Source organism: Thermobia domestica, chromosome 8 (genome assembly GCF_964235325.1).
Source record: "Thermobia domestica chromosome 8, izTheDome1.hap1.1, whole genome shotgun sequence".
NCBI classification, from domain to species: Eukaryota; Metazoa; Arthropoda; class Insecta; order Zygentoma; family Lepismatidae; genus Thermobia; species Thermobia domestica.
Genome location: NC_137461.1, coordinates 189,299,604 through 189,320,374, shown reverse-complemented (window position 1 = coordinate 189,320,374; position 20,771 = coordinate 189,299,604). Strand labels below are relative to the sequence as shown.

The window sequence follows — 20,771 nt, the reverse complement described above, 5'->3', positions numbered from 1 at the left end:
TACTTTCTAAGTTTAAGATCATTAAATCAAAATTGAGGTCACTTTTGGGGCAAAGTCTACTGGAAAATTAAGTGCTCCTTAATACTGAATATGTCCAGAATTTTCCTGTAGATTACGATGTTATTGGAAGAGAAAAAGCCAAAAGCTCAAGAGATCTTAAACGATTACTCATGCTGTGAAATATAATAAGGTCATACAATTGTATTTAATGGTATTCTTTCCCTTTTGCTTGTACTGGAATAGGTAGGCTACTGGTAATTTGTCTATCATACATACTTTCACATTTTTGTTGAATGTAATTATAATATTTTTCTCTGCTATGCATAATTTACAGTATTTCGTTCTAGTCGTTTTGTTTGTAACTGTGTATGCTTAATACTGTGAACAAATTAAAAAATAATTTTAAAAGCCAAAATAAAATTCAATGAATTTATAAAATTTATATAAATCTGTTCATGGGGCGCCCCTCTATGTTACCATCTCCGCCTAGCTCTGTACCTCAGTTGTGTGGGTTACTCGTGACCGAAACTCCAGGCGTTTGACATACTGTGATCTGAACAATTAGGTCATATCCAATATTCCACACACTTACATTATGACATTCATTTTTCAAATACATGACATTTAATTGAATTAAAGTGTTTCTGTGATTATCCTCTCGCTAGAACATCTACTTGCTCGGTACCTACTCATTTCAGATAATGAGTGGCAGCGGCTTCTTTACGTCAACTCTCAATTATCCCCAAGCTTAATAGGCACGACGTAAGGAGGTTATTATGTACAATCGCATTAATTGATTTCTCTACACAGAGGGTGCTATATTACATAACAAACACTTGATTTTCATTATTATTCTTCCTTCCCACCCACAGATTTACAGGTACAGTAAAACCTGTTAATTTGGCCACCTCTCTAAGTTCTTGGCCTAGTTCGTCTTGAACCTTCCTTTTTGCCATAGGCCATTCGTTACTTATTACTCTGTAAGTTGGCCACCTATCTATCTTGGAATTTGGCCACATTGAAGCAATGTTTACCCTATGATGATAAATTTACCTGCATATATGGCCATGCAAAAATACCGTTCTCTTTTTTTCTTAACTCTTTCGTATTCCCATATGAGAGGCAGATGTTCTACATTTGTCAAGCATGGATTCCCACGACTTGTTCTGGGAGGTCAATGGCCAGAAGACTATATTGACAAAGGGTGGTGAAGGAAGGTGTGAATAAGAAAAGCACGTTCAGGAATTCAGGAAATGGTTATACGTATTTGTTTACCCTGTCTGTTTTGGTGAAACAATTAGCTAGGCCTATATCGACTCCTTTCATCAGTGAGGAGCTTTACTAATTCCGGAAAATCCTCAAGGTTAAAGCTAACCATCTCAATTGTCAGCTATTGGCACTTGACTGCTTGTCAAGTGTCTGAAGATAGTAAAGATGGAGAGGAATCACAAGAGAAAATAGAACAGGTCCCGCTAATGATTTATGCAGAAGCTTTGCAACGTTGAAGCACATTGGATTTAATCCAAAATGAAAAGAAAACAAACAAAAATAGGGGACTATTTTGCAATAGAAAAGAACAGTAACGACTAAAAAAAGTCATATAAACTCCATATAAATTGACTTATAATTTAGCTTTTCTAGTTTTCGATCTGAATAACTCAGTGTGCTACAATATCAGCTTCAATAAACTGCATACATATGTTTCTATTTTATGGTTGTTTGTGTTATCCCTAGTAGCAAAATCGGTTGGCCCAACGTTGGTAGAATGGTGGCGATGCGACATACCAACGTTGACCCAACGTCAGGTGTGGTCGCTTTGGCAACCATTTCCCACCCAAACCATTCCCCGCCCATTTTCCAACAAAATGAGCGGTTAACCGACATTTAGCCAACGCTAAAGTAACGTATTTCTTGGTTGGGAAAACAGCCCATTCTAGTATCGTTGCGTGAAGGCCAGAATAATTGGTTGGCCAACCATACATTTAACCAACGTTGGGCCAACGTAAGTTTTCCGCTATAAGCTCGCACCTATCATCACCCACCGTTTTGACCAAATCCCACTCAATCCCCAACGGTGGGCCAACTAACATTGCTACTAAGGATTATGTTTTCAATTCGACTTTTCAGAAAGAGAAAGATATGTGTACATAGATTAAACATACTGTAGCATTTCTTCTTGTACTGTATATTAGGTTATATCACGCTGCAAAGGAAGTAAATCGAAATCGTTTAAGCGACAAAGTTCGTAACTTCCTTAACCGCGTGGTTATTTTTTTAAAGTCCGTGGATGCGTAAAAAAAGTTAAATGTTTTACGAACATACGCATATGCAGCTGTCGAATAGAAGTCAAGTGTTAACGCAAAACTTCGGAGAGCCGGATCGAATTTTTTGTTACCCGACGAACTCAAGAGCGACTTCACCACTGCATTACCTTCAATACTGAGGGGTATCGATTTTAACAACGTTTCTAAAGTAGCTTCTGTTATCATACACTTCTCTCTAAGATTTAGCACAATATCCTGAATACTTTCACCCCCCCTCCCCAGACGTTTATTCTTCAAGTACAAGGCATTCATCGTCTTCCTGGATTCCATACACTTGGTTTCTGTTTCAAACAACTTCCTTTTCAAATGTTTTTTTCGTGGTGTTAATTCCGTTCCACTGCAAGAAGGGTCAAGTGATTTTGTATCAACATTAAAAACACTACGGGAAGGCTGCTTTAAGGTAGGTAAAGTCATCGGCGCAAATCTGTCTTCAACATTGGGGGGGACGGGTAAGACCGTTCCCATATTTTATATATATATATAGTAGTCATATTGGGATATGTAACCTTCGTGTGAGGTATTATAGACAATAGATAGCCGACAAACACCATTGTAATCGTAGCAGATGCTTCTTTTGAAGCTGTCACGTATTTTCATCTTTGTGTCAATTAAGGAAGTAACAAAGTGTCAATTTAATGTGACATATGGATGTTGCACAATACTTTAAATGTTGGAAGGCAGAGAGACACGTCAAATAAATTTTAGAAACATGAGAAACATCAAAGAAAAGCTTCTTGTAAGTGTCACGTAATGCCATCATTCTGTCAATTAAGGAAGTAAGAAAGTACGAGTTGAAAGTGAGATATGGGTGTTTGAAAATAGTGTAACAGCAGGACGTGAGAAAGTCATGTAACCTAAGAATGGCATGGGTAGGGAGAGAATTCTTTGATGTGTACTAAAGAAAGAAACATATACACAGGTGTACTGTAATTTTGGGTGGTCCAGTTTTTTGGAGGAGGAGGGCGAACTATGCTCTGGACATTGCTTGATTGGGGGCCTGTAATTTCTAATGCATGGAAAAGAAAGAAATAGGAGACACCTGCTTGTATGTGTGTGTTCCAGGTTTTTTGGAGGTGGTGGGGGTGTACTGTGCTCTGGACATTGGTTAATTGGGGGCACTGTAACATGCACCCTATGGAGAGGTACCGCTCATTATACTGAAGGAGAGAGAATGTAAGAAATACCTTGAAAATGTTACGTGTGACTTTGTGAGAGTTGTTACATTACCCCATATTGAGAGACGCGGCATAGAAATGCATAGGGAAAGTGTAGTGTCCTTTTGACCAAAGGACCAGTTTAAATTAACGTGGGAATAGTTAAAATTACTACAATAGAAAGCGAAACTTTTTTTTTTTTTTTGTGTGTGGATGAGAAATTGTTATGTTGGTTGCGACACACGTGCATGTGTAACTCTTTTTAGAAAAGAAAGAAAAAAAGATCTTTTAAGTTGTTGGGATATAGAAAGTTATTTGAGAAAATGTATGTGACATTTATTGTTGAGGGATGGGACCCCCTGTAATTTTGAGTTGAACGTAACTTTTTTTAGAAAAGAAAAAAAAAGATTTTTCTGACTTAGACAGAAAAATGTTCCATTTAGCATGCCCTGTTAGAATGAAAAAAGAAAGAAAGAAAAAAAGTCCTTTTTCTGGAAAAGATTCTTGTTAACTTTAAAGAATAGCTTTGTACTTGTTTTTTGTGAAAAAACGAAAGGGCGAAAACAGACAGGTTGTGAGTAAGATTGTTATTATACCAGTGGTTTAACAGAGTGAGAAAAAAAGAAAAAAAAGTATTGTTGAAGTTAGGGATACTATCATGAATGGATTTTTGTAGTTTTGAAAAGGAGTGTGAGAAACTTACGTGGAAAATAAGATAATATTTGCAATAGAAATTTAGATATTTCGGGGTTATGGATTTGTTTGAAGTTTTAATTTAGTTGAATTTTTATGTTATATAGTTGAAAAGATGCAGATGAGAAGAGACATGATTGATTTGATATTATATTATAGTTGAGAAAAAAAAAATAGAATAAAATATGGGAAAATATATATGCTGTGAGCTGAGGATTGGAACATAGATGTTTGATACATTAAAGATAAATATTTTATTAGTGTTGTGATAATTGGATTAAAATTGATAGGAAGATACATGAAAATTCGAAGGAACACAATATGAATTGAATGGATTTTGACTTGACTTGATGTTAGTTTTGCTTTGGTTTCAACAGCGACGCTACATGAGGCATGAAGTTAGTGAATAATTTGTGTATAATACTGATGCTTACAAACTTATATTTTTTGTAGTTGGAATATTGAAATTGAAATTTTTAAGATTACGTTGCATGGTTATTTGGATTAGGCTAAGGGAGACGATGAGATAGTGGGAGGAAATGGGAGAATTGCGAGAAATTGCAAGATGATAGTATTTAGATGCTTTTTTTATATTGACGTAGTAGCTAGGACGCGCACCTTTGATGCGTGTACGGCTAAGGTGAAGGAGACGATGATTATTTTTTGGTTCGTTTGTTTTTTACAAACTCTGAACAATCTAATGTGTTTGAACTAAATATGGGAGCTAAAATAAGCTCTTAAAAGTATATAGGAAGTGGGAGGAAACGGGAGAATCCCGAAAAAACCCACGAACACGGTGTTTGTTTACCATAAAGTTGAATTGATTGGGTCGGGGATTGAACCTTTGCTACGTTAGATGGGATAGTGTATAACGTGAATTATAGATATATTAAAATATGTATGTGGTGTAAAGTGTGACTGAAGCTGAGACTTGAAGCACGAAAACTGAACGCCTTAGTATTGAAGAATTATGTTAACGTATGGTGCGATACTTACAGAGAGAGAGAGAGGGAAAAGAGCTGTTCCAGTGCTGAATAAGATAATAAAACTGAAAAAGGCAACCTTTGGTTTCGTTTTCGTTTTGCAGAACCTACAAAAGTGTATTGTATTTTTTTGGCTATTGTGAATTATGTAGACGCTACAAGCTGTATTTAAGGGAAAGAGTTTCTTTTATGTGTGAATTTATTGTTTGTAGAGAGATAGTTGCGTAAATTTTGTGTTGTATTGAAGGGAAGTTGTAGGGGGTAGTGTTTTAAAAGAATTTTGCTTTAAGACATACAGTAATTGGACGAAAGTGTTTGCAGGGGACGCTAAGATTTTAAAAAAAAAAAGAAAAGAAAAGAAAGCGTAAAATGTTTGGCGTTAGTTTGAATCTTTTATTTGTGAAAAAAATATAAATATGTTGTTTTGGAGAACACGCTTAGTTGTATTTTAGAACTTACTCTGTGCTAGTTCGTCTGTGTTTAATATTTGAGGAAAGGAGTTTTTAGTTGACCGGAAATATCTATATTTGGAAGGTAAGTTGAATTTTGTTTTTTATATTTATTCTATAAAGTAATAACGAAAGAACTTAACTTTTATAGATAATTGAAGTGAGAATATAATATTATTTTTATTTATTGACTTTTAAGAAAAATAAAATGAGAAATATTGAAAAGCTGATGGTGGAATTAATTTTTAAATTTATATAATAGCATAGAACTTAATTCTAAACCACCCAAGTAATTTTTATTAAAGTTTATTTATATATATATATATATATATATAGAGAGAGAGAGAGAGAGAGAGAGAGAGAGAGAGAATGATATTGTGTGCTTGTGAAGGATGTGTTGAATTTATACTAATTATTTTTTCTTATTTTTGTTTTAGATTTTTTCCTGGATCGATTTTTTTTATCAGCGTTTTGAAAGAAATTTGGAGATTTGAGGTAAGAAATAAATTATTTTATTTATTTTTAAACTTAAGAGAGGAAAACTGTGAAGCTTATTATGTTTAATTGACTTTTTGGAAAAGATTAGTTTTAGTTGCGAACATTTTGAGTATAGTATGTGTAGCCTAGTTTTATTGAGAGGAAAGCAGGAAACGCTGGAAAGATAAAAGCTTATAAATAACATAGAAAATGCAATATTTGAGTTTATCGTGCCACGATTATGTCCTTTAGGCTAAAACTGATGTGTGATTAAGGCAAGTGAATGATGCTGGAAGAATTGGTGGAATGAGAAAGTAGGAGCAAAAGGAAGTACCCCGAGTAAACTCACGAACACGATGTTGTCCACTAAAAAGTTACATGTCTAGGGATTAAATAAAAGACCTTACGCATGAGAGATACCGTTGAAACATATATAGAGGAAACGATGAAAAGATAGAAAATGAAATTTTTAAGTTTAACGTCCCACGGTTATACCAGTTATGCTAAGACTGACGCGTGATTAAGGCAAATAAATAATAACTCAATAATTGTTGGAATAAGATAGTGAGAGAAAAACGTGAAAACCCAATAAGAGAATGATGTTTAACACAAAGTTAATTTGCGGGGAATTGAAGGAGGGATTGCACGCACCAGAGGTGTACATTATAACATTGAGGTACCGTTGGAACATATGGAGAAAAAAGCACAAGATGGTGCAAAAATAAAAGTTTATTAATGATATAGAAAATAAAATTTTTAAGTTTGACGTTTTACCCTTATGCAGGTTAGGGTAAAGGGTAATAATGAGAGATGGATGAAATGGTGGAATGAGAGTGTGGGATGAAAGGGAAAAATTGCGAGAAAATGCATGATGAGAGTACTTACATGGTTTTTTACAGTGACGTGGTAGCTAGGGCGCACACCGTTGCTCTGTATTTCTGTTAGGCTAAAGGAGACGGTGATGATGAGTGAAATGTTGGAATGAAGAAAAATGGGAGGAAGCGGGAGAACCCCGACAAAATGTAGGCATACGGTGTTTGCGCAGCATAAATTTGACTTGTTGCGGATTGGGATTGTATGAGAGATTTGAAGCACCGGAGGCGCGCGGTACCGCAAACTGGCTTTAATAAATATTGGAATTTATTATTAGAAAGAGGATATGAAATATAAACTTTTAGTTAATTCATGAATTGGAAAAACAAAAGCAATGTTATGTAAGATAATGTGCAATTGAAATTAGTTGAGTGAATGTGTTGAATTGAACTGAATTGTTTTACGTTTAATGCACCGCTAGCTTAATTGGAAAAGTGTAGTTTGCCATATATTTTTGCGTGTAGATAGAAGGTTACGTAAAAATGCCATGGATTTAAAACAGACTGTTATTAAGTACCAGTTTGGCAATGACAGTTTTTTAATATTGGAAACACACACCAACATTTATGACATGAAAATTGGTAATGTAGGTGCAAGTGTGTCATAATTATTTTGGAAAAGAGATAATTGAATTATATTTGTTAGTTAAAGAATTGGGCAAAACCATGCATGTGTAATATTAGTATAGATTTAACTAATAACGTACAGAGAAATGTTTTAATGCCTAAATTTAATTGAAATTAATACCCATATGGACTTTTTATTGGGAATATCACTATTTCACGGCGTGTGCTTGCGACTTAAATATTATTATTATTTTTGGAATATATATGGCGTTATACCTGTTGTATAGCTTTATGTAACTGGCCTTATGTCCGAAAGAATAAAAAATAAAAATACAGGAAACATAAAAGCATTGCGGGGCTAAAATATTTACTCAGACTGAAAGTAAATTTATGAATTATATTATATTAATATAAGTATGGAAAAATCAAATGACCGTATTTAAAATGTATGTATAAAGAAGATTTCAGTTGAGTTAAGTTGATTTTGAGTTTAGCGTTTCCTTGTGCAGCCATGGAATATGAGACGTGGACCTACAACTTTACGTGCAATGGGCACCACATGAGTTTGCCACGGGAAGCAAACGCTGGTTACCTATGGCAAATGCGCGTACGTTAACCGCTTAGAAATGTAGGAGCTTATGAACGAGAATAGTTTTTAGGAAAAATGGATTTTGTTTTCTTATAATAATTTATTGAAAATATTGAATTGATTTTATGGCACTTAGCACTTTATATTGCACGGTAATGCGAGTCAGGGTAAAAGAAGATGATCATTAAGGATGTGGAAGGAAACGGAAGCATTCCGAAAAAATTATGATGATAATATTGTTTAGTATAAGATTAGTTAACCAAATCTCTTGTTAAGGAATGTTCTAGAGGGTATATTAACAAGAAAGAAAGGGAGGGGGCAAAGAAGACTACAATTAATGGCTGAAATTAAAACAAAAAGATTATACGTAAAAACGAAAAGGTTAGCGGAGGACCGTGGAGCATACAAGCTTGTTAGCTGTGGCAAGTGACATGGTATTAAAGGCAAAATATCTATAATTATGATTTAAGCAAAAAACAGAACTATGAACCAAATGTACTAGAGGAAATTAGTTTAGGATTTGTATGGAAAAAGTAAAATAAAAAACGTAATGATAACTGAATATTATCTTGGTAGTATTGTAAATAGAAATGTTTCCTAGAAAAAAAAAACTTTTGCTTAATTTGTGTGGAATTTTATATAAATGATACGAATATGTTCATACAATGGCAATAAGGACGTATGTTATTTGATATTTTGAATATGTAGGCAAAAAACAGACAGACATTGAAATTTTTTGTTGGGAGGGTTACAAAGTAATTTTGTTAGAATATGTTTCAAACTGGTAATTTTTAAGGTATTGTAGACACTTATATGTAGGTTACTTTTAAAAGTAAGATAAAATTGTAGAAAAAAATAGAATGTTTATGATTGAAGGAATGAAATATTACTTTTGTTGGAAATATAGGTAAATTACCTTATAATCATAATTTAGGTAACTTAGATCCCCAGAGTTTTTTTACTGATGGAAAATAAATAAATAATAGCAGCTTGTTTACAGTCATTATCTGTATTGAAGATTCAACTTTTAAGAACTGATATTTAAATAATGAAATAACTTTGACAGATCAAATTATAGGCGCTAAACGAATAAGTATAAGAGTGATAACTGAGTATTCAATGTACAGTAGCTATTTATTTTGAGAATAGAACAGTAAACTGATTGAATGAATTATTGAGAGACATAAAAATAAGCTGATATTTATTTTAATATATTTTTAACAGCACGTCTGCTTAAATATAACATCTGAAATTTTATAGTATTATTTGATATTTATAAGTGTTTATTTTTGTTTTTTGCAGAATGGAGGGACCATCCACATCATTCGAGATTATTGGCTCATTTAACGAAATAGACGCAATGTTATTGGCGGTTGCAAATGAAGACAACAAATCCGAAAAAAGAAAGGGCGAAGAACAAGAACAAGAAAAAAGAAAAAAAATGAAGAAAGAAGAAGATGATCTCTGGGAACTGTTTCCCTTGGATGAGGAAACAGCTAAATTGTTAATATTGGCTGTTAAACGGGTGGAAGCAGTCGAAAAGTTAAAATTAAAGAGAAGAAAAATGTAAAAAAAAAGAAAAAGAAAAATGTAAATATAAGAAATAAAAAGAAAAAAAAAGAAAATTAGATTAGACAATATAATTTGTGTGTTTTATTAATTCCAATATGATTACTTTAGGTAATTTGAACTGAGAAAAATCAGGTTTTAAGGTTACTTGGTTGTTTGGGTGGTTGGAAGGCTTTATAGCGACCACATTTTTATGGTTTTCTCTTTCAGTTTTCTGGTGGATTGTAGGAAGACTTCAGCTAACAAATGGAGTGGAGTAAGGTATTGTATAATTTTTTATGGAAGACCCAGCAAAGAATATTAGTTTCACAGGGATTTAAGATTGTTTTGCTGAAAATATAATTTCCAATTGCTGACTAAAGATGCTTTTTTGAACTTGATTAAAAGACAAATTTTAGGTCGTGCAAGCTGGAATCCAGCTCAGCTATCTAAATATTTATTATTATTATTATTATTATTATTATTATTATTATTATTATTATACATTTGACAGACCTGGAAAATAATTTTGACTCTGTTTCTTTAAAATTATGCTTATCTTATTCTTCCTATCCATTGCTTTCCTTCTACTTTTTCCTTTTATACTCATATAAAGAAAAAAAAAGACAATTTTTTCGTAAACTATATGCATTGAAATTGTTGTCACACATAATCTCTTACTCTGAGTGAAGTATTTGAGAACAGAATTCTAGGAAGCTAAGAGGAATAAGAATGGTGATTGGCAAAAGCTTCATATTGAGGAACTACATAGTTTATAGAATTACCCATTATTGTTAGGGTTATCAAGTCTAGGAGGCTTAGGTGAGCATGTCATATAGGTTTAATAGAATGCTTTCAAAGTCTTGACTGGTAGACTTATAGGAAAACGATCGTTAGGAAGACCTATGCACAAATGGGAGGAAATATTAAGATGAATTTCGCAAAAATTGGAATACAAAGTACAAATTGTATACAATTGGGTACGGATAGAAGTCAGTGAAGAGCTTGTGTGAACCTCTGGGTTCCATAGGTCATAGACTTAGTTAGTTATTTTTATATGCAATGAAAATAATAATAATATTAAGAACAAGAAAGATAAATAAAATTCACCTCTTTTCTGCTACCCGTTTTTTAAAATAATTTTGCTTGTTTCCCTTAAAAAACACTATTGAAGCTTTATAACTTATGTATTGGTAACGTATTTTGATCTTGATTGAAGGAACACTGAAAATCAAGACCAAGTTTGTTTCTAAGTGGAAAATTTACTTAAAATTTTGATATATAACTCATAATTTCCATGGGATTATTTCCATATTTCATTGATTGCTGCATTTTAATAGATTAATTTGAAAAATATTTCATAAAAAATCATTATGTGTACAAGACTTCACTGAATATGTATGATATTTAAAAAAGGAAATCCTATGTACATTTTTCACTAGTGAAACTTATAACATAAACGAAAATCAATGGGAATATTAAAATGAATATTGCATAAAGTACAGCATGAATCCAATTGGTTAAGAATAAAGCTGAATTAAAAGTTTTTGTAAGCGTTATTATGAACGAAAAAGAGGTAATAATTAAGAACAGCTACTTGTCATCTTTCGTGCATGAGGATACATCTTACTGTTGCACTACGTGAACACTTTAAGTACAAGGGCAAGAACTCAGTCTATTACCTACTTTTTAACATCCTAGATAATGAATGAATAATTCCTAAAAGTATGGCGTTTGTTGTCCTTCCCTAAATGGAAAGTATGGCTCCTTAACTATAAGCGAAAATCAATGGGAATATTAAAATGACTTGTGTTTGCTTTTATTTATTGGACAAATGTCAGATAGAACCGTTGTTACGGCAAATTTAAGATTGAAATATGCAAACCAGAAATGCTGCGCATTTCCTGAATGGTTTTTATGAGGGGATTTAAAACACCAAGAAGCCCAATAGTGAACGGATAGGTTACCTACCATAAGACAGCGAGAGAGAGAGAGAGAAATAATATGGGAAGCATGCATATACGCTGAATGCATGCTATGAAGCGAGGGTGGGAGGGGGTGTTTCTAGTTTGAAGGAAACAGCAATAGAGACGGGAAGGGTGTTTTACGGAAAGAGTGTATGCGATAAAGAGAGAGAGAGAGAAAGAGAATGTTTGCAAGGTTGGATAATTGAGTTTGGTGCGTAAGAGGAGAGGAGAGGGTGGGAGGATTTTGGTGCTTGTACTTTGACGAAAAGACCAATAGTGTGCGTGAGAGAGAGAGAGAGAGAGAGAGCAAGCTTGGATAAATGCGTTGGGTGCGTAAGAGGAGAGGAGACGTGCGGGGGAAATTTTGTTTGTTGTTTGACTTGAAGAGTAAGAGCAATATAGACACGAGCAAAAAGATAGGGAGAGAGAGAGGTAGAGCGAAGCATGCATACGTGTGCTGCTGAGCGGAAGACAGGGGGAAGGCGCGGGGTTAACCTGCTTCAGGCTTTTTTTTTTTTTTTTATTCCTAGTTGAATGCAGCGGAATTTACGGTCTTTTAAAAGGAGGGGAAAAAGCGTGATGTTGAACACAGAAACTGCAAGTTTGTGTAAGCCAAGAGAAAACAAATACATGAACGAAAACGAATAATTTATCTGTTGATATCAGTGTGGTATATGCATGCGTTTATTGAAATTTTAACTGAATATGTAAACGGGTTTGAGTGACTATTTTTTTTTCTTTTTAAATATGTAAAGTTAGATCATAATGTTATGATGTGTACTAAAAAGCACATGTAAAGTATAGAAATGTTAAAATGATGATACTTACCTAGGATAAACTGTTTTGTTTGATGTTTGAAGCATATACGAAGCACTAATATATGGAGGGAAAAAGAGACGGGAAACGACAAAATGATTTCGTCGGTAAATGTATAAGGCATTCCCGGTTGTTTAAATAAGACGAGACGCATACGATGTGATGCTAACCGCACAAAAGCATGAATGGTACTGACACGTGTTTGTATATAGGTGGCGTTGATGCATAAAGACTAAGATTTTTTTCCGTATAATAACTTTAAATGGGCATAGCTCCTAAACGATTGATTGTACGATAAAATGGACTACAGAAATCGATTTGTCAGGTCGAAATTTATATAGAAAGACACCTTACATGATAAAATTAAACAATTTTTTGTGGGGGGCCAACAGTGGTGGGTGGACATGTAGGGTTCTAACATTACATTTTTTGCTTTTGACGGCCAACTATTGGTTGTAGAAACAAAAGAAAGGTATTTTCTTGAATGTTAGGACCCAAGGAACACGACTATACAGATTAGAACATTGTAACTTGAAAATAATTTTAAATGGTCATAAATCCTAAACGGTTCATCGTAGGTGAAAATGGACAACAGAAATCGATTTATCAGGTCAAAATCTATATAGAAAGACACCCTACACGATACATTTGAACAATTTTTATTTTTTTGAAATTTATATACAGTGTGTTTCAAAAGTACAGTTTTTTATTTTTTCGCTTTTTTGGCCAAACTATTGGTCGTAGAAAGAAAAGAAAGATATTTTCTTAATTGTTAGGACCTAAGGAACACGACTATACAGATTAGAACATTGTAACTTGAAAATAATTTTAAATGGTCATAAATCCTAAACGGTTCATCGTAGGTGAAAATGGACAACAGAAATCGATTTATCAGGTCAAAATCTATATAGAAAGACACCCTACACGATACATTTGAACAATTTTTATTTTTTTGAAATTTATATACAGTGTGTTTCAAAAGTACAGTTTTTTATTTTTTCGCTTTTTTGGCCAAACTATTGGTCGTAGAAAGAAAAGAAAGATATTTTCTTAATTGTTAGGACCTAAGGAACACGACTATACAGATTAGAACATTGTAACTTGAAAATAATTTTAAATGGTCATAAATCCTAAACGGTTCATCGTAGGTGAAAATGGACAACAGAAATCGATTTATCAGGTCAAAATCTATATAGAAAGACACCCTACACGATACATTTGAACAATTTTTATTTTTTTGAAATTTATATACAGTGTGTTTCAAAAGTACAGTTTTTTATTTTTTCGCTTTTTTGGCCAAACTATTGGTCGTAGAAAGAAAAGAAAGATATTTTCTTAATCGTTAGGACCTAAGGAACATTACTATACAGATTAGAACATTGTAACTTGAAAATAAAAATTTAATGAATTTGCATAAACAATATGGCGTCGAATTTTTTGAAACTTTGGAAATATGTTTATTAAAGGGTATATTTTTATATGAATAGGTAAAATGAATAATATTACTAAAATAAATACCTTTTTTGCGCGTTTTTTACCGCAACCGGTACGCGCCGCGCGTTTTTTACCGCGACCGGTACGCGCCGCGCGTTTTTTACCGCGAGCGGTACGCGCCGCGCGGTATTTGCGGCCGAAAAAAGGTTTTCGCGACGCGGGACGCGTAAAATATTGCCGCCCGGAAACTGCGCGGGGTATTGCCGGACAAACAACACTCGGTAACTTGCTATGGCACATGTACACACACGCACAGTCTTATACACACTAATGTGAATGTTATGGTACAGGTGTCGTTGTTTTAAGAAACAAACATGGCGAATGGATTTTAATGTGCATTAATTTAGTATACATTATTTTTAAAAACACTAATAATTAAAAATTTAAACAAGTTAACACGAACTTAACCGAACTTTTCCGAACATTGCCGAACAAACAAAAAATGTATCTACAATTTTATACATATTGGTTAACGTACCACACAAATGGTTTCGAACTTAACCGAAGTTTCCCGAACATTGCCGAACATAATCCTAAGAGTTTATTTACAATTTGTGTACATGTATTACACGAATGGTTGCAAACATAAACATAAAAAAAATGTATTATGATTTACCGTACATGTGTAGTATACGTATACTTTGCATTAAATATAATTTAATTACCGTCCAAAATAATAATTATAATATTAACACAAAATATAACACTACTACTTGTATAAGCTACAACACAGTTTGTAGTCTCGTACCCAAAAGCATTACGTTTTGTAGTCTCGTACCCAAAAGCATTACGTTTTGTAATCTCGTACACAGGTACTTTAACATATTTTAAATTTAGTAACAGTGATATTACACAATATGATGTAATTTGTAAATTTTAGTTGTTTTTTTTTAATAGAACACTCATAGAGTGTGATCGTATTTAAATTGACGTGCAAACTCCTAATTTTTATTGGATCGTTTGCTGTGCAAACTCTTTATTTATTTATCTTCTTGTATTTTTTTATTGTATTGTTTCGTTTGGAATTTTAATTGCTTATCTTTTTTAATAGAACACTCATAGAGTGTGATCGTATTTAAATTGCTAAGCAATCTCATTATTTATTTAACCTCTCATATATTTTATTGTATCGTTTGCTTTAAAATTTTAGTTGCTTATCTTTTTAATAGAACACTCATAGAGTGTGATCGTATTTAAATTGGTAAGCAAACTGCTTATTTATTTAACCTCTCGTAATAAATTACTCGAACACTTCGTGTGAGCATACTAAAGATGTTCCGAAAAATACTAAAATGTGTGAGCATACCAAAGATGTTACCTCAAAATGTGAGCATACCAAAGATGTTACCTCAAAATGTGAGCATACCAAAGATGTTGTACGGATATTTGAAGCACAAAGGATATCACTGTGTTATAACCCATTTACATATAGATTCTAATTCATTAGAGTATTCATACTTTTAGTTACTTCTAAGATGCTTGTTCACCTTGTAGAAGACATTATGCCGACAACATAATTTCCAACTTAGGATCATTTATATGAAGCATAGGTATTGTTCCTTTATCTTATATAGAATACAGATACTTCGTATTATATGAATATTTGTTTGGAGAAATAAAACATATTATTATAAATTGTAACGCTTTATTGTATTTATATACTCTACAATATTCTATTTTCCAATATTGATATACATATTTAAATAAGATATATTTAAATAAGATATTTACATTATATATATACGTACAAGTACCAACAAATAGGAAAACTTATGGACATATTTGATGATATTATGACATTATAGTACCTTTAGACAGTCTACTATTTACATATATACAGAATACCATTCATTTTATGCACTTAATACTTTGATAACCATATGGTAATGTTCTATAGTCAGTAATACTGTTATGATTTAATCGTCGTCTTTTATTTTGAACTTTCTGATGTGTTTTAGTTTCAGACTTGGATACAATGACAAACCCAGGCTTACGAACAATTCTTCCTGGATTGTGTAACTGTTTTTTTTTTTGTCAGCTTTATCTTGAACTAGTTGATAAAAATGATCAAAGTTAATTTCTTGTCGTGTACGATGATTTAAAGTAATTCCTCTAATTTTAAATACATAATCTACTTTCCCTGTTTGAACTTCTTTCATCCTATAGGCATAATTTTTTGGCCCTAAGCCTATAAAGGCATCAATTTCCCACCCATCAGGAACTTCATTAGTTAACTCACCTAAATAGGAACCCAAAGAAAGTGGAGGCTTTTCATTACGTTGCTGCACAAACATAATACTATCAGTGTCGCAGTACAATACACGCTCAGGATCTATAACTGTTAGTAACTCATAAAGTTTTAGACGTGCCCAAGAGGTAATGAAGGCTGCAAGGACAACATTGGAAAATTTCCATGGCTTGTTTTTGTTTTCAATGTTTTTATATGATACAATGAGATGCCGCTCTCCAATAGGCAATACAGTTTGTACCTCATATTGTGGTGCCCATAGATAACTTAAAAATTTTTCTGGAGTATCTACAATTACAGATTGAGATAAATCTGTTCTTTGTCCCCATTTCCCATACAAGGAATAGAGAAATATTTTGGAAATATATCTTAGACCAGGATTTGATTCAATGTTATTTTCCGTTAACTGAATACATTCATGTTCATAATAGTCTGCAATATATTTTTCTTGATCTTGTTTAGTTTTGCACCAGCTAGGAAATCCTGAAGACTCCTGCTTCATTTTTAAGAAGGAATTGACATAATCTTTAAACAGATTATTTTCTGATCCAGATAATTTGAATTCCCAAATTTCAATAATTTGTAGAATTTTGTATCCGAGATCTAAAGCCACATGAAGTTCAGGAGTACAGTATGTACCAGTAAGGACACGCTCGGCATCATTATGGATGCAAATGTTGTCACTTTGTTCCATACACGTACGACATAACCCAAACAAAAGGCGATCATTACATGTATATGGTAAAATTGGAAAATATAAGTCTTTGGGAGGCAAGATACTACATTTCACTAATCCATGAATACTTTGCACTTGTGGAAAGTCAGGCCCCTTGTATATTATAGGTTTTCCTATAGGCAATGGCTTACGTGCCATTACCCAGGGGTAAAGACTTGTAACATCATAATATGACACAGACTGATCGGTGATACATTCGTACAAGGCATTAAAACATCCCACCATAAAACTATCTTTAGGTATCAGATGATTAATACTTTTTTTTTCAGTATTTTTATTACTATGTAATATTCGATTTTAACTTTTTAAGTTGCAGTATTTGTAATACATGATTACTAAAAATCTTTTTTTTTGTTTTCACTAATGTTATACTTTTAGGGAAATATTAAAATAAACTGTTAACGAAAATATCAATATCATAAACGAATAACGTTTATAATAATTTCTCGTAAACTTTTTGTAAACGTTGTGTCTTTTTTTTCATTAATAGTTATTCTCTTGCGTAATAAAAAAGTTATTGTAAAAAACTTGTGCTAATAATATTTACGTATACTAAAAAACAAACTCGATGTTAAAAATTTCTTCTTATCATATTAAAGTATTAATATAAACAATAGTTCTTTTCTACTTACCTTTGAAAAGTTTTTTTTTCTTTACAAATGTTATTTCATTTTTTTAATAATTTACCTAATGATATTAAAATAATTATGTAATTCAATTTTATGCACAAATATAAAATAAAATCATGTATGTAAAATAAATTCCAATGCGTGCAAAATTACAACTAAATCCGTTTGCACATAACATTACAGACTATTTGTGCGTACAAAAATTACAAACTAGGTATTTAAAACAAATAAAAAATAACAAAAATACTTTTATAGAAATAATATTTTTATTTTTCACATAATTTAAACTGATTACATATAAATAAATATGTAATGTTATATTCTATTTTAATTTTAAATTCATGTACATGAAAACAATTTCATCATACTAAAATTATAATAAGTATTGTTTTCAAATTTACTATATTTACAATGTATAACTTTTACTTCGTTTACTTATTTCACTAACACATCAAACAAATTAAAAAAAATTATAAAAATTGTAAGCAAAATCTTTTTTTAACAAAAGCTCTGTAATTAAATCAACATAATTTTTGTTTAATAAAATATTATATAACATATAAACAAAGGTCCAATCATCTATTTCAATATCATGATATGTTGAAAAAATTTCATACAGTTCATCAAAAGTACGACCTCGTACCATAACACACCATGCATTAAAGCACATCATTTCATATTCACAAGTAATACAATCATGGTGTTCTATAATATGAGAGTTTTCGAAACATCCTTCACATACTAGTTTATATTCTGGTTTCCATCTTGAAATACAATCCAACACGCACTGTTCATTCACAAAAAAAGAAGTGCAATTATACAGACACGGTCTGATTCCTGTAGGCATTTTTGTCACTTTTTAAAAACACTTCCACTAACTCAGAAATATAACTATCACAAAATGTGAGTGATTCATATGATAAATTAAATCTATTTAAAAGCGTTTTGTTTTGTTTGTAATTATCGTGTAAACAATGTTTCTTCAAATACAGTTTAAACACTATGTCACGAGTTGTCTTCTTAATTACAAATTCCCACACAGAGCGTTTTAATCGATTATTATATGCTAATAAACATAAATGAAGGCGCTCATCTGGTATTCTTAATGAACAAGCAGAACAAAGTAGTGGTTCATTCAGTTTATAATTTTCAAAAAGTTCTTTTATGCACAACTTACTTACTTTAAAGCGATTGCACTTACAGTTTATAATATCTAATTCACGAATTTCAATATCTGTATTAGGATACACTTTTTCAAATTGTATTTCATCATCATTTCGATAAAATCTTCTAAACGAATTACAATGTTCTTCATTAGAATGTAATAATTTCACCTCACAAATAACTTTCTTCCTATTAACAAGTTTAAGTTCTTTCTCTCGTGGTGAAATATATTCGGAATGGGATACTTTTCTACTACACATCTTCACAAATACTATACTATTTAAGTATTGTTCCTGTGTATACATAAATAAATTTGCGCATGCGTATAAACTTTTAACGAATGCGCATGCGTGTTACAAACTTATATTTACTTTCCATTGGATACCACAGCTTCCAACTCCAACATGTGTTTTCCTTTTCACAAATAAATTTGCGCATGCGTATAAACTTTTAACAAATGCTCATGCGTGTTATAAGTTGGTATTTTACTTTCCATTGGTAAACATAGTTTCCATTGGTTAACAGAGCTTCCAACTGCAACATAAGAATTTTACTTTTCATTATGCAGGTATGTATGTATGTTTACATGTATTTTTCATCAAACAAAATAAAATTGTGTTGTATATCCAAAACAATAAATATTAATATATGTTTTGCACATTTTATTATTTCAAATCAATTTTATTAGTTCACACAACATGGTCGTGTAATTTATTACGCAATGTTAAATAAATACTTTTCGTAAAACAATTTTGATAATAATACGTAAGTTTAAAAATAAAAAATTAGTTAGTAAAACAAATTCTCCAAACATTTTCCACATAATACAAAAAAAAAGTTTATCCAAAACAACCGATAAAATACAAATGTAAAGTTTTCTTTGCGATTTCTAACACGACAATACAAAGTGTTCAAGTAATTTAGTATTTTCAAAATTCATTTGTTTTCAACATAAATTTATTTAAGTATTAAACTTTTATTATTATTTCTATTTATCTTTAAATATTTTCTTAAAATGTAAAATAATATTATGAAAAATTAAAAAAATGCAAACGTGTGAAACAATACTAATTGTAAAATAATATAAGTAAATGCAAAAGAAAATAAATATCAAACAAATGTTAGTTGCAATCATTTTCAAATTTTTCTAATTACTTATTTCATTACTCATTTTAAAAAGAAAAACAACAAAAATTATTATAATGCGAAAGTTTATTTCTTTATATTTTCATTACAATACAATACAATAAAATTACATTAACAAAAAAACTTGATGTTATTTTCATTCAATACATAAAATAATAATTATTTCTTCTTTGTATACAATACAATTAATGTTATAAAAATTTTAGATATTACAAAAATATTTTTAATCCATGTGATTTTTTTCTACACCTTTACAATAAAAGGTTGCATCTTGTTTTCTAACAAAAAAAAACGTAACATCAAATTCGATGATCACGCATTTTGCGTGTAAAAATTATACTTAAAATTTCAGTATCATGTTCTTCAAATAAATCAATAAAAGTTATATCGTTGGATAAATATCCTACAGCAAAATTTCCAATATCATAATAAAATAAACATTGTTCACAAGAAATATTATTATTATTAAAACGTAAGTATGCACTTGTATGATGTTCACTATACGATACACAAAAAATTATTTTCAAAATACGTAATATGTATACATATATAATTAAAAGTTTAAAGTATAATTCTTTCTTTCACTTTTTTGTGTCTTTACACAAACACAAACACAAAGTACACTTTTCATCTGTAGTTCAATTCACACATGTTTTCTGTCTTTCATTCTAAAAATTTCAATTACATCACTTAAAAATGTCTTATCCCTTTCTTCAACCAAATCATAGTATAGTTCATAAAACAATTCTTGAGTACATTTAATTCTTTCTTTCACTTTTTTCTGTCTTTACACAAACACAAACATAAGGTTCACTTTTCATCTGTAGTTCAGTTCACACATGTTTTCTGTCTTTCATTCTAAAAATTTCAATTACATCACTTAAAAATGTCTTATCCCTTTCTTCAACCAAATCA

At 31.5% G+C, this 20,771-nt stretch overlaps 1 protein-coding gene and 1 long non-coding RNA gene across 2 annotated transcripts in view; one reads left to right on the top strand and one right to left on the bottom strand.

Moving 5' to 3' along the window:
• The window catches only part of LOC145693381 (gamma-interferon-inducible lysosomal thiol reductase-like protein), a 400,077-nt gene that overhangs the window by 39,601 nt on the left and 339,705 nt on the right, over window positions 1–20,771 (bottom strand). The gene's annotated exons all lie outside the window — the stretch shown is intronic.
• Window positions 6,058–9,916, top strand: LOC145693382 (uncharacterized). Its single transcript, XR_014132765.1, has 2 exons — window positions 6,058–6,098; window positions 9,411–9,916. It is a non-coding gene; the product is annotated as an uncharacterized LOC145693382 (long non-coding RNA).